General features: G+C 40.8%; 1 long non-coding RNA gene across 1 annotated transcript; it reads left to right on the forward strand.

The window, feature by feature from the left end:
• Positions 1-2,383: 2,383 nt before the first annotated feature.
• On the forward strand, positions 2,384-11,755 carry LOC134479671 (uncharacterized). Its single transcript, XR_010053260.1, has 2 exons — positions 2,384-2,783; positions 11,505-11,755. It is a non-coding gene; the product is annotated as an uncharacterized LOC134479671 (long non-coding RNA).
• The last annotated feature ends 807 nt before the right edge of the window (positions 11,756-12,562 follow it).

Genomic DNA, 12,562 nt, shown 5'->3' on the forward strand with positions numbered 1-12,562 from the left:
GAAAACCTCTGTGTCAATTATTTGGCACAACAGTTAAGATCTCATTGAATCTGTTCTGACATCGAGGACTAAAGAAACTGGGAGCCCTGCGTTTTCCAACCCTTGCAGTGCGTTTGCCCCACACCCCGGCTAGAGGCTCACCCTATAATTCTGGTTAACTTGGAAGCCACTCTGTAACCCAGGCCAGCCTCAAATGTATAGCAACCTTTCTACCTCAGCCTCCTAAGTGCTGGGGCTCTGGGAGTGGGCCACCACACCAAGCTATGGCTCCCTCTTATGCTCCCCCCTTCAAAGTTCCATGGGAAAATTCCTCAAGGGGCTACCATGAAATGAAGAGAGCTCTGGGTGATGTCCGGCTCATTTCTGTCACACAGTTCAAGGATCTATTATAAATAAGGTGCCTCTCACTATGACGATCAGAGTAAGAGGGGGGACTCATTACTTTATAAAGTCTCTGTCAGACATTTGCAGATACACTCTCAAAGAGATACCGTGCAACTCTTTGAATGGCCATTTTGGTCTAGTAAACCTTGTAAATTATTTCCTTGTTAAAGTCATTAAGTAGTTTCTTTGTTTATCTGCTCAAACATATTAAATATTTGGCTTGATCTTATCCGACTTTCACATTACAGCTCCAAACAATAATGGCTCCACCTTCCAAGGATTGCCTTGTCTTTTTTTTTTTTTTTTTTTTTTTTTTTTTTAGCAGAATAGGGATAGATCGTTAAATTATTCAGTTCTGACCTTCTGTTAACTTTCTGAGATCTGATTATCATCCAAGAAAGCACTCTAATTTTCTAGTATCTGGATAAATTGGTCGGCATGCCTTCTGTGTCCTCGTTTATACATCCACACAAAGAGTGAATCAAGGGCTGGCAGGATGGCTCAGGGGGGAAAGGTTCTTGCTATGAATCTTTGATGACCTGAATCTGATCCCTGGGACCTACATAAAAGTAGCCAGAGAGAACTAATCCCAAAATGCTGTCTGCTGATTTCCGCATGCACATTGTTTCCTCTCTTCTTTTCTTGCTTTTCTTTTGGGAACTTCTGTTCATCCTTAAATATTTTGAAGTGTTTTTCTGTTTTTGTTTGTCTGTTTTTGATTTGAGACACTGTACTGGTTGGTTTTGTGTGTCAATTTGACACAAGCTGGAGTTATCACAGAGAAAGGAGCCTCAGTTGTGGAAATGCCTTCATGAGACCCAGCTGTAAGGCATTTTCTGAACTAGTGATCAAGGCGGAAGGACCCAGCCCATTGTAGATGGGACAATTCTTGGGCTGATGGTCTTGGGTTCTATAAGAAAGCAAGCTGAGCAAGCCAGGGGAAGCAAACCAGTAAGTAATATCCCTCCATGGCCTCTGCATCAGCTCCTGCTTCCTGCCTTGCTTGAGTTCCAGTCCTGACTTCCTTTGGTGATGAACAGCAATGTGGAAGTGTAAGCTGAATAAACCCTTTCCTCCCCAGCTTGACTGTTGGCCATGTTTATGCAGGAATAGAAACCCTGACTAAGACAGACACAGTCTCACTTTGTAATTCAAGCTGACCTCACACAGCAGCCTTCCTACCTCTTGCGTGCACGGCCATGCCACCCCAGCCTTAAATCTAAAGAGAACATCCTCGACTCTAAAAGAGCCTACCTGTGTCTCCAGGACAAGCTCATTATCTTTTCAGTTTTGATATGATTATAACTGTCATTGTCTTACTGTCTCCTGTTGGATAAATTCAATTTAGGTCCTTCTCTTCCACTGAGATTGAAGTCCGGTTGGGTGGGGGTGGGGAGGGGGAAGACACCAACCAGGCCTTGATTCTTTAGGATCAGCACGCGACAAGGACAAGGTCTAGGTTTGTTACAGGATGCATTCCAGATGAATGTACCCTTTTGCCTTCAGTTAGCATACATGAATGGTGATCATAAAAACATAAACCCCATTGTCTGATTCCTAGATTCTATGACTATTGCCCTATGGAACAGGAAAAATCTCTCCTTAGGTGAATAGTTTAAGAAGACTTTTGGTAAGAAAAGAGAAGGAAAAATGACAGGAGACTGGGGTGATGGGACCTCAAACTAAGGAGCACCCAGATCCATCAGAGGTCGAAGAAGCAAGGAGTGGGTTCCAAGGTTTGGGGAGAGACAGGCCCTCATGAGACCTTCTGAACTTCTGGCCTCTAGAGCTGCGAAAAATAATAAGTATATTGTCTTAGGCCATCCAGTTTGTGGCAATTTGTTACAGCGTTTCAAGGAAGCCATGCTAATCTCTTGTGGCAACATTTCTGAAGTTAAGTTCCAGTCAGAAATGAAGAGTTCTTTGGATGGAACAGCATCAGGGAGGTCACGCATACAAGATTGTTCCTGAATAGCTTTTCTGATCCCATACAAGACAAAGGCACATTGTGATCCCCAAGGCTCTAGTATTTCTCAGCATCTTTGGCCAGAGGTTGTGCTTTTCTCTTCCTGTGAAATGTATGTTACCATATGTCTATAGGTGTTAATGTTCCGTAGGACAGAACTCTAGGGTCTGTGAGACTTAGAGGCCATTTACAGTCCAGCAGAGGAGGGGCATTAGGGAAGGTGCAGAAGGCATTGTTCCCGCAGTGTGCACACAGGAAACCAGCCCGAGGAGAATGGAATGCCTTTGCAAATATCTAATGTTTGCTTGGCACAGCTTGTTCAGTTGAGCTTTGCAAAATCTTCCTCAGCCTTTGTTTTCCTGGTTTCTGTGGAACGAGTTCATGTCTCAAGGCAAGTTGGGGCTGGGCTGGCTGGAAACCGCTGAGGAATTAGGTGAGTTTACTTGGTCTCCAGGTGCATGTGAAGGAATGGCCAGTTTAAGCTGTAATGTGGGATATTAATGCTTGCTTGGGGTACCCTTTCCCCTCACGGCTATTAGTTTTTCTTCTTCTTCAGTATCCTGGATTCTCTTTCTTCCGAATGTCAGCAACAGCTCAACCGTTCAGGATGTAGCGCGACTTAGTCGTATATGAAAGAATTAGTCATTGTATTTCTTTTGGCAAACCTGTCATCGTGTAACCCTGCAGCAAAATGAAGGGGAATCAGGAAGCCCAAGGATTTGACCTTATAATAGAACAAGCATGGCCCCCAGCAATTAAATTCTGGGACGGAGTAGTGGTGTGAACTGTTAAGAGGTAAATAGTGTCTACATGGCTTGATTTATTAAGTTTTTCAAGTTAGAGGCAATATTTCAGAAAAACAACTCAAGCTCATGAAAATAGCTCCATGAAGAGAAAACCATTTCCCGCCATTAGGCAGACTTAGACTAAAGATGGCAGAAAATGCTAGAAATACTGTTTTACCAGTATCTTCTTAGCTTGACCTTACAAAGGCGCATTATTTATTTATTATTTAGGGTGCACATGTGTTGATGCGTGTGTGTACATGCATACAAGAGTTTGCTCACACACGTGTGCGTGTATGGTGGCCTGAGGTCAACACTGAGTGTCTTATTTAAATGTTAGCCACTTATTATTTTTTAGAGCTAGAGTCTCTCATTGAGCCCAGAACTCATCAATCTGGCCAGACTGGCTAACCAGCAATCCCTAGGGCTACCAATATCTTCATCTCCCAGACCCAGGATTACAGGTTTATGCACCACCACATTCAAAAGTTTTGAAGATTTATGTATTATTTGGATGCTGGGAACTGAACTAGGGTCTTCAAGCTCTCAGGGGAATCTCTTTACTGGTAGGGTCATCTCCCTAGTGCCTGCTTTCCCTATTGAAAACTCAACTTATTTGGTGGCCACTCCCACAATTTAAGACTGCATGCCTTAAATTACAGCTTCTCTCAGACGCCTCAATTATCTTTAATTCTGTTTTTTCTCTCATGGCCTGTCAGGTCACCTGCAGACACCTTGTCTTCTCAATACTTCCTGTCCTGACTTGGTTCCTATGAATTTACATTTATTGCCTAAGAAGCTTAGTGGAAATGACTTTTTGTTTTCAAATTTGTATGTATCATTTTTTTTTCTGTTTTAATGAACCACAGACATCTGGCTTTTGTTTAGAATGACATCGTGTTGCTCAGGGATGAAGGCCGTAACAGAACCTCAACCCTGGGAGACATTACTCTACCTGTGTCTAATATCTCATATTCATCTTAGTGGCCTGACCTTAAGGTTTCTGCAGACAAAACCCAAGCATTGAATCCATATTACCTACCCCTCCACCAACCTCGTCCCTCATTGCCCAATATACAGCAAAAAAAAAAAAGTCTAATATTCCATAGGTCAGAGATATTTTTTTTCATGGAAGCTGTGAGTTAGCCTGCTATAAGGAATGTCTATTGTATGCAAACATGTATGTGAGGGAGTGATGTGCATGTATGATGAGACATAAACCATATGATATCTGCTTTCTCATGAACCGGCCAGGTAGGGCCTTTATGTGACTTGAATGTGGGCTTCAGTTGGCACATAGGAGAAGAGAGGCCATGAAATGAGGAAACTTGGAGTTCATGCATGAGTTAATGGGCCATCTCTCTTTGCAGAGAGACGGGGGTGAACTTCTACTTTACCATCTTGGAATGTCAACTCCAAAGGTCTCTATCATTGGGCCTCATGGTCTTGTTTAAATCATATGTTGAAAGCTTAACCTCTTGTGGTATTGAGGGGGTCTTTGGGAGACAAGGAGGTTATATGGTCAGTATCTTTGGGAGCAGGATTTATGTATTTATGGGATGGATCCAAATGAGCTTGTTTACCCCGCCACTGTGAGAGGTCACACTAAGAAATGACATTTTAATATCCATGCATGCAAAGCAGATTCTTACCAAATGCTCAATCTGCAATCTCTTAATTTGTGCCTTCATAAATGTGAAAAATGCACATGTGATTTTTCAATGTACCCAGTCTACATTATTTTGTTGTAACAACAGAAAGGGAGAAAGATGCTAAAAGTACCACAATTCTTTGTTTGATCCAGGAGTCACTGTGTTCTGAAGTTTCTGCCCAAGAAAACTTGGTATCTTGGCTAAGGTTAAATGGAAACAGCACAAAAAAAGTTCTTATATAATGTTGTATCACGAGCATTTACTCATTTTCTTTTAAGTATAAAGAAAGAGAATGGTGGTGTATAGGTCAACTGTAGCACACTTGTGTGGGGTTCTAGGTTTGAGATCAAACACCACAAACTTCCCAACAGAAAAGGAAATAAAGACATGACCTTCCTTAGAGGTCCACTCTTGGAAACTCGTAAGATGCAGAAGAAAGTGAAGTTAAGGTGAAGCACTGGCCCCCGAGTGGCATGAAAATGATGAACTTAGACTCAAACATTGGGTTCAAAGCTACACTCTGCCATTTGGCTATTTGTTTTTAGGAAGCCAAGGGAGACTCTGAAAAAGGGCAACTCTTCTACACTCCCAGGGAGAGTATAAAAAACTAAAAATAGAACTACCATGCATATATCCAGCAACCGGGGATCACTATAGCCTTAGGGATATATCCAAAATAAATGGAATTGTTACATATGAACTGCAACATCATTAATGATAGCCAAGCCATGCAATCAATGAAAGTACCCTTCGGCAGATGGATCGAGAAAGAAAAATGTAGTCTATCTACCTGTTTGATAGACTAGTATTCCGTGGTTCAGAGGATGGAAACCTGCCATTTATGTCAACACGCATGGAAATAGATGATATTGCGTTAAATGAAATAAAACAGGCATGGGGAGAGAGACACTCCCTACTCTCACTCATTCGTGGAAGCTGCAAAAGTTGACCTAACAGAAAGTTCACTAGCACAGTGAACTTTAGAGATTTTAAAGGCAAAGGGGATGGGAAATAGAGGAAGGGCAGATAGAAAGTGCCAGATACAAAGGGAGGAATTACTATTATAGCACTGCAGGTTAAATGTGCCTGACAATTCACTGAAACTCGAATGCTACTACCTTGATTTGGTCATTATTACTATATGGAGTTATCATACTATACCTCCTAAGTGTTTACAAGCACTGGGTGTCACCGACATTGAAAACATCAGGTTGTAGTTCTTCAAAATATATAGCTTATGCTGATTAATTTAATTCTTATCAAACTGAAAACATTAAGGAAATAAAAGTCAAAGATCAAAACTGTCTCTGAGCTTCTCCATTTCTCACAGGTAGGGATGTTACCTACCTGTTCCTTTCTTAACTGTTGCTAAGTTTTACGCTAAAATGGTCATATCCTTGGCCATGGGCTTTATCTGTTGTAATGCTCATTCAATGATGGACTCCGTTTATAATTTTTAGGAATTCTGGAAACGTTTGATTGGGGTCAAGAAAGCAAAGGGTTCAGTGTATAAGAACATATGCCACTCTTTCAGAGGATCTGGGTTCAGTTCCCAGCACCCATATGATGGTTGAGAGTGGTCTACTATAAATCCAGTTCCAGGGAATCTGGTGCCCTCTTAGTCCTCTGTGGGTACCAGAAACATGCACGGTGCACATATACATACATGCGTAACACTCTTACCCAGAACATTCAAAAATTAAAAAAATTAAAAAGGAGTTAAAAAGGAAGGATATTGTTTTTTTTTCTTAGACACATATTATATGCGTGAATTATGACCACAATTGCATGGAAATATTTGATCTACGAGTTCTGGAGGCTGAGGGAAGGTAAGGAGCTGACAAGAGATGCTCTTGGGGACTCTGAAATCATGAGATGTTAAAAGCATAAAAGTTGTGGTGGGAGAAAGAAAAAGAGCTTTAAAGTTTTCTTAATTCCACAGGTGACCTTTTAAGATAATTTATTCTCTAGATAAGACAATTCAAATATGCTCTGTTTAACTGTATGAGGGCTGCTGAGGGCTCAGGCCTTACTCTTGCCTGGGACACATACCTCTTTGGGGCCATAAGGCTGATTCGTTAATCTGATTCCTCGATTTCCTCAAATATACTGAGAATACATGGTAGGCGTTTGCCGTGGTGAGTTAGTGTTTGATAAATGTCTGTTGAATTCAATTGGTTACCTAAGGGCTCAGGGCCAGGGAGACGGCAAAATATTTATAAGAACTTTTCTTATGCTAAAAAGCCTAAGAAATATAGGCTCATTGAACTGTTAGTTTTTGCAGCAAAGATGGATGTGTGTGAGTCCACCCATAGCTGAGGGGTAGTCTAGGCCTTTGTGAAGCAACTGGCCATATTAGGAGAGAAGCTGGTGGCTGAGAATAGACAGGCTAATCCTTTAAAAAGAGAAGCTTTTTAAAAAAAGGAAGAAGCCAATCACAAGCATTTTACAATGCGGGGGTCCGATGAAGTGTTTAATTTAAATTAAATAGTTTAAGCAGTCTTTTTTTTTTCTTTCGTTTTCTTCTTCTTTTTTTGCTCTGCTTTTAAAAGAAAGCAGCAGAAAAGAAACAACCGTGGAGGAAGGATTAATTTTAAGAAGGTTCCATACGTTCTATAAGGAAATTGTGGTTTCTGAGGATGTCCTAAGGCACAAACCTTTGACTCATCAGATAAAGACTCAATTGTGCTCACAAAGGTCATGTTTCCTCACACAGGAGGGAGTGGCGTATTTGTAATTACTGCCAATGACAAGAGCTGAAAAAAAAAAATCAGGGACTCCTAGTTAAAATATACAAGTAGCTTCTACCTCTCCAGGGCTCTCAGATTTCACGGACTAGGTTCTGTGGAGGAGTTGAAGAAATCTGTCTTCTAGAAAGTTCTGCGCTAAAAGAGACAACATAAAACACCAGTGCTTAGGTAGAATAAACCTGTTTCACTTCTGCATACTTTTCCTTTTTGCAGATTTGACATTAATTTCGTTTGTAATGGTTCCCATTTTTTTCTCTCTCCGTAACTTCCAGCTAAATTTGTGAGCTCAACAGAGTATTAAAAGTAAGATGACATTTCTACGGCTAAGGCCTTCTTTTGTTTTATTACAAGTCTTTGTAATGACCGAGAGCTACCTACTTAAACAATGTCCACAGTCGTTGGAGCTGTTAGCAAACCACAGGGATGGCTTACAATTAAATAAATGTTAAAGAGTTATCTCACACTTGAGATTGGTAGATAATGGATCCACACAGGAAAAGTATGAGTATAGTTATTCTAGAAGTGAAAAAAAACATATCTTTCAGAAAACTAAGAGATTTGAGTTAGAATTTGAATAGAAGTAAATATAGTATCCTATTGTAATCATTTAAGACAATTATCTGTTCTTCTCCCAATGTCCTAGAAGCATATAATGGTTCGGAAAGGCTACATTTCAAATGACAGGTGATTACAATGTTGTTTATGTGTTTGTCACCACCCCCCAATAGATGTGGTATATTGGGATGTCTGAGTGTGTGCATGTATGTGCAGATGCAAAGGAATGCGCTTATGTGTACAGGTCAGAGGACAATCTCGAATGTTCTTTTTTCAAGTGCTGTCTTCCTCAATTTTTTTTGAGACAAGTTCTCTCATTAACCTGTAAGTCACCAGGCTAAGCTGTCTGGTCAGCAGCCTGAAGGGTTTATTTCTGCCTCTACAACACTGGGATTAAAAGGGAGAGGCATCACAGTTTGTTACGTAGGTACCGAGGGTTGAATTTAGGTCCCCTTGCTTGTAAGGCAATTCCTTTACCAGCTAAGTTATCTCCACAGACTTATAAATTTAACTATTTTTTTAATAAGATTTATTTATTTATTTTATATGAGTACACTGTGGTTGTCCTCAGACACACCAGAAGAGGGCATCAGATCCCATTACAGATGGCTGTGAGCCACCATGTGGTTGCTGGGAATTGAACTCAGGACCTCTGGAAGAGCAGTCTGTTCTCTTATCGGCTGAGCCATCTCTCCAGCCCAACTATTTTTTTTTTTTTGAAGCAAAGTTTTAGTGTAACCCAGACTGGCCTGAAACTCACTGTATAGCCCACGTTCACTTGGATTCATGACAATCCTCTTGCCACAGCACCCTGAATGCTGGGATTGCAATATTACTCCTACGAATAAATGTTTTCCAAGTAGTTACTTTTTCTAAATCACTCAAGGTATGTTGTTTCTAACATAGCATTTGGGGCATAGTAAATAGATTTGGAATGCTACAAGTGGTTGTCCGAATGTGATGATTTTCAGAAGTACTGCTTTTAAATTTCCAGACATGTGTGGGGCAGGTACAGTGTATGTGTGTGTGTGTGTGTGTGTGTGTGTGTGTGTGTGTGTGTGTGTGTGTGTGAGAGAGAGAGAGAGAGAGAGAGATGTTTATGAGCCAGATATCTTAAATATCCCCATGTGTGATAAACCTGTTCAGTTTTCTTATTTGTGTAGGTGAATAGTCAGTCTACTGTATTTAGGTACTCAATTTTTGATTCAAAAACATAAGGAAGAATTGCAACCATATTAGACATGTCTAGTTTTCTTTTCCTGCTTGTCACCATTTCCTGAGCAATACTGTTTAACAACTATTTACACAGACTTTGGAGTGTTTTCTGTTTGCAAATAGTCTAGAGATGATTTAAGATCTAGAGGTCATGGAGGGCGTATGTAGGTTATGTGAAAAGACCATGTCATTGTACGTAAAAGACATGCACAATTATTATTCATGGGACCCCCAAGGATTCGGAGGGCTGACTGTAGTCTCTACAGAGGCCATCAGATGCTGAAAATCCTATTTGGGCTCATCAAACAAACAAACAAACCGACCAAACAACGACAAAAAACCAAAGCCAAAACTAAAACCAAAACCAAATGCTAGACATCACTGTGACCACAAATACAAGTGAAAATGCTCATGGCTACTTCCTCTGGCCAGCACTTGTGAAAACTTTCAAGCCTTGGGCAACTATTGAATCTAGTCATCTTGTATCTATAAATTTGTCCCAGGGAAAAGATAAGCTCAATATTATGAAGAAATTATGCATAATGTTTCAGGAAAGATAGTCAGGTAAGATGTTGGACACTTTCCCCCTTTTAACCGGGCAGTTTTCTCTGTGTTAAGTTGCAAACAACTGTCCCGTGGGCTTCTCCACAACACGCCTCTCTCTTTTGATGTGTCAGTGCTTTGAGATATCTGGAAATACAGGAATAGATGTGAAATGGCCTTTGAAAGGTTTAACTTCAAGACAGCTTTTAAAAGTCTAAAAATACAATATAGGGAAAGTAAACATGAAAAAGTGATTCGTGATACCTCTAACTAGTCTTAGTTTTGAAAAACTGGGGGAAAATTCTCTATAAATCAGTAAAGAGTCAAAGAAAGATGGATGTAATAAAAAATAAGAATGAGAAAATCCCACTGGAGGACATATGGATGATTAGCAAATATGAGGTAAACTCAAGTCCTTGCAGATATGCAAATGTTAACTGTCTTGTATTGAGATATTTTATATCCAGCAGATGGCGTGTGTGTGTGTGTGTGTGTGTGTGTGTGTGTGTGTGTGTGTGTGTGTAGACATGTTCGACTGTGTTTGTCTTTTGTAACGTCAGGCACCTGTAAGAATGGAGATCCATAGGGGCTTGTATTCTAACGGTCCCCATGTGGTTTGGACCAATCACTACAAAGAACAATTTAAAAATAGTATACAGGGCATGAAACTCCTCTCCTAGGTGTATTGAAAAGTTGATCTCCCGCGGTTTGTATAAGGTTATGCAAATGGGCATAAGGATTTACACTGCAGTTTTGTTTTCAATGGTGAAAAGGATAGGGAGGTTTATCTTGTTTGTTGCTAGTTTGAAGATCCCCAATCATGATGTTTTGGTCCAACAAACAGAAGGACATTAATTAGTGCCATTTCTCTGGTTCCCCCCTCCATACGAGAAGGGGTGTGACCTAAGAAAATGTAGCAGCATGCTGAGTTTCTTTCTTTCTCTTGGAGATGTGCCACCACAAGGAAGGGCGAACAATGCTGTGTCCCTTTCCTGCAGCTTTATGGTGCTAGTATTACTCTGTTGATATGGGGAGAACTGCCAAAAAATGACCTCAGCTTCGCTGAAGTTCTAAGGAGCAGCATTAGCAAGCTCGTTTGCCCATGGATATAAGATATATTGTCCAATTCAGTTTTTACCAGTAGAAAATGGAATAGTTTGATCTCTGTCACATTTTCCTTTCTCTATTAAGGGAGCCAGTATACATATTTATTGGTTCCCTTGACCTTTAACACTGGAAAACAAGCAAGAAACAGAACGTTGAAAGTAAAGACACATGTGATAGAGGTGCTGTTAGTTTCAGTAGAGGAGGGTATCCCTAAATGTATGCCTAGGGCATACTATGCTATTCTCTGACTGGGATTTTACCTTAGTGAAGTCCTTCAATGTCAAGTGTCTTTGCCTGTATGAACTGATTTTAGAAAGGTTGGACTGTGCAAATGCTACCTAGCCCCTGCCTTAATGGAGCAGGAGCAGGGATGATGCTACAGCAACCAGAACAATTGCTGTACTCCTTAAACCCCATCTTCTGGCCATCACCCTTTCAAATAAAACATTTTCGATGCCCTTCCCTCAACTGCCTAAAGAGAGCTGAACTCACGTAGGGGTATTCCAAATGGAAAACCGAAGAAAACTGACTGCATTTGTCATTTCAGAACCCCTCAGACGAGAAGCGGCTCTTTGGTAAAGGCTGAGCTGAGTCCCTCAACACAGTGTGCACATGAGCAGGTGACAGCTTGGAGAAGATGGAGCTCCCTGGGCCTTGGGCAGCTGCAGCTGTGCTCTTTCTTCATCAAGACGCCTCTCCAGTTTCTACTCTGGCTTCGTTGGGCTGGATTCAAAGAGAATGAGCTCTTACCCTTGTATCCTCTTAGAGATAATAATAATTTTTAATGGATGTCTTCCACATACGGCATTATAGTATTTCTCTGAATAATACCTGGAGATACATGCTGATACATACTGATCAGTCTGTAGTACACTCATGCTCATTTTATCTAGATGTCTGCTTGTTGACTCAATGCAATTTAGAAGGGAAGAGATGTAAACTGCTGAGTGTGTCTGGAACTGTTTCTAGAGAGTATTCGCTGGGGAAGGCAAGACCTGTTCTCAGGCAGTCCCTAGGAAAGCAGTGTCCCTTGCCTGCTGTCTTTGCTTTCCTGAGTGTGTCTATCACTTCAATTGCTATTGAACCTTCCAGCATCAATTTAATATCAGTGACTGTTTGGGGAGGTTCTGAGACTCCAGCACTGGATTACAATGGCCAAATCATTCATTTCTCTGATGCTCCAGCAGGTTGGAGGCCATTGTTGATGGTTTATGTAACACCAACTATTAAAAAAAGAAACCCTTCTTATCACACACACACACACACACACACACACACACACACACACACACACACACGTGCACAAGCACATGCACTTGAGTCCACATGCACACACACAAACACATATAAAGCACACACATGAACGCTCTCCCATTAATTCTGACCAAGAGAACTCCATTTCATACTGTGTTCAATGCCCCCTAGGAATCATCATAGTAACTCTCATGGAAACTTTGCTATAATGACAGAAATCAGTAGAAACCACAGAGTTTACTAGGATCTGCTGGATATTTACTTAAGAGTTCTCCGGATTCTTGTTCTTTATACTGACCCAGAACTCTAGTCAGTATAGTAATAACAATAGACTTATCCTGAGAGCATTCC

This window comes from Rattus norvegicus, chromosome 7, assembly GCF_036323735.1.
Source record: "Rattus norvegicus strain BN/NHsdMcwi chromosome 7, GRCr8, whole genome shotgun sequence".
Classification (NCBI taxonomy): Eukaryota; Metazoa; Chordata; class Mammalia; order Rodentia; family Muridae; genus Rattus; species Rattus norvegicus.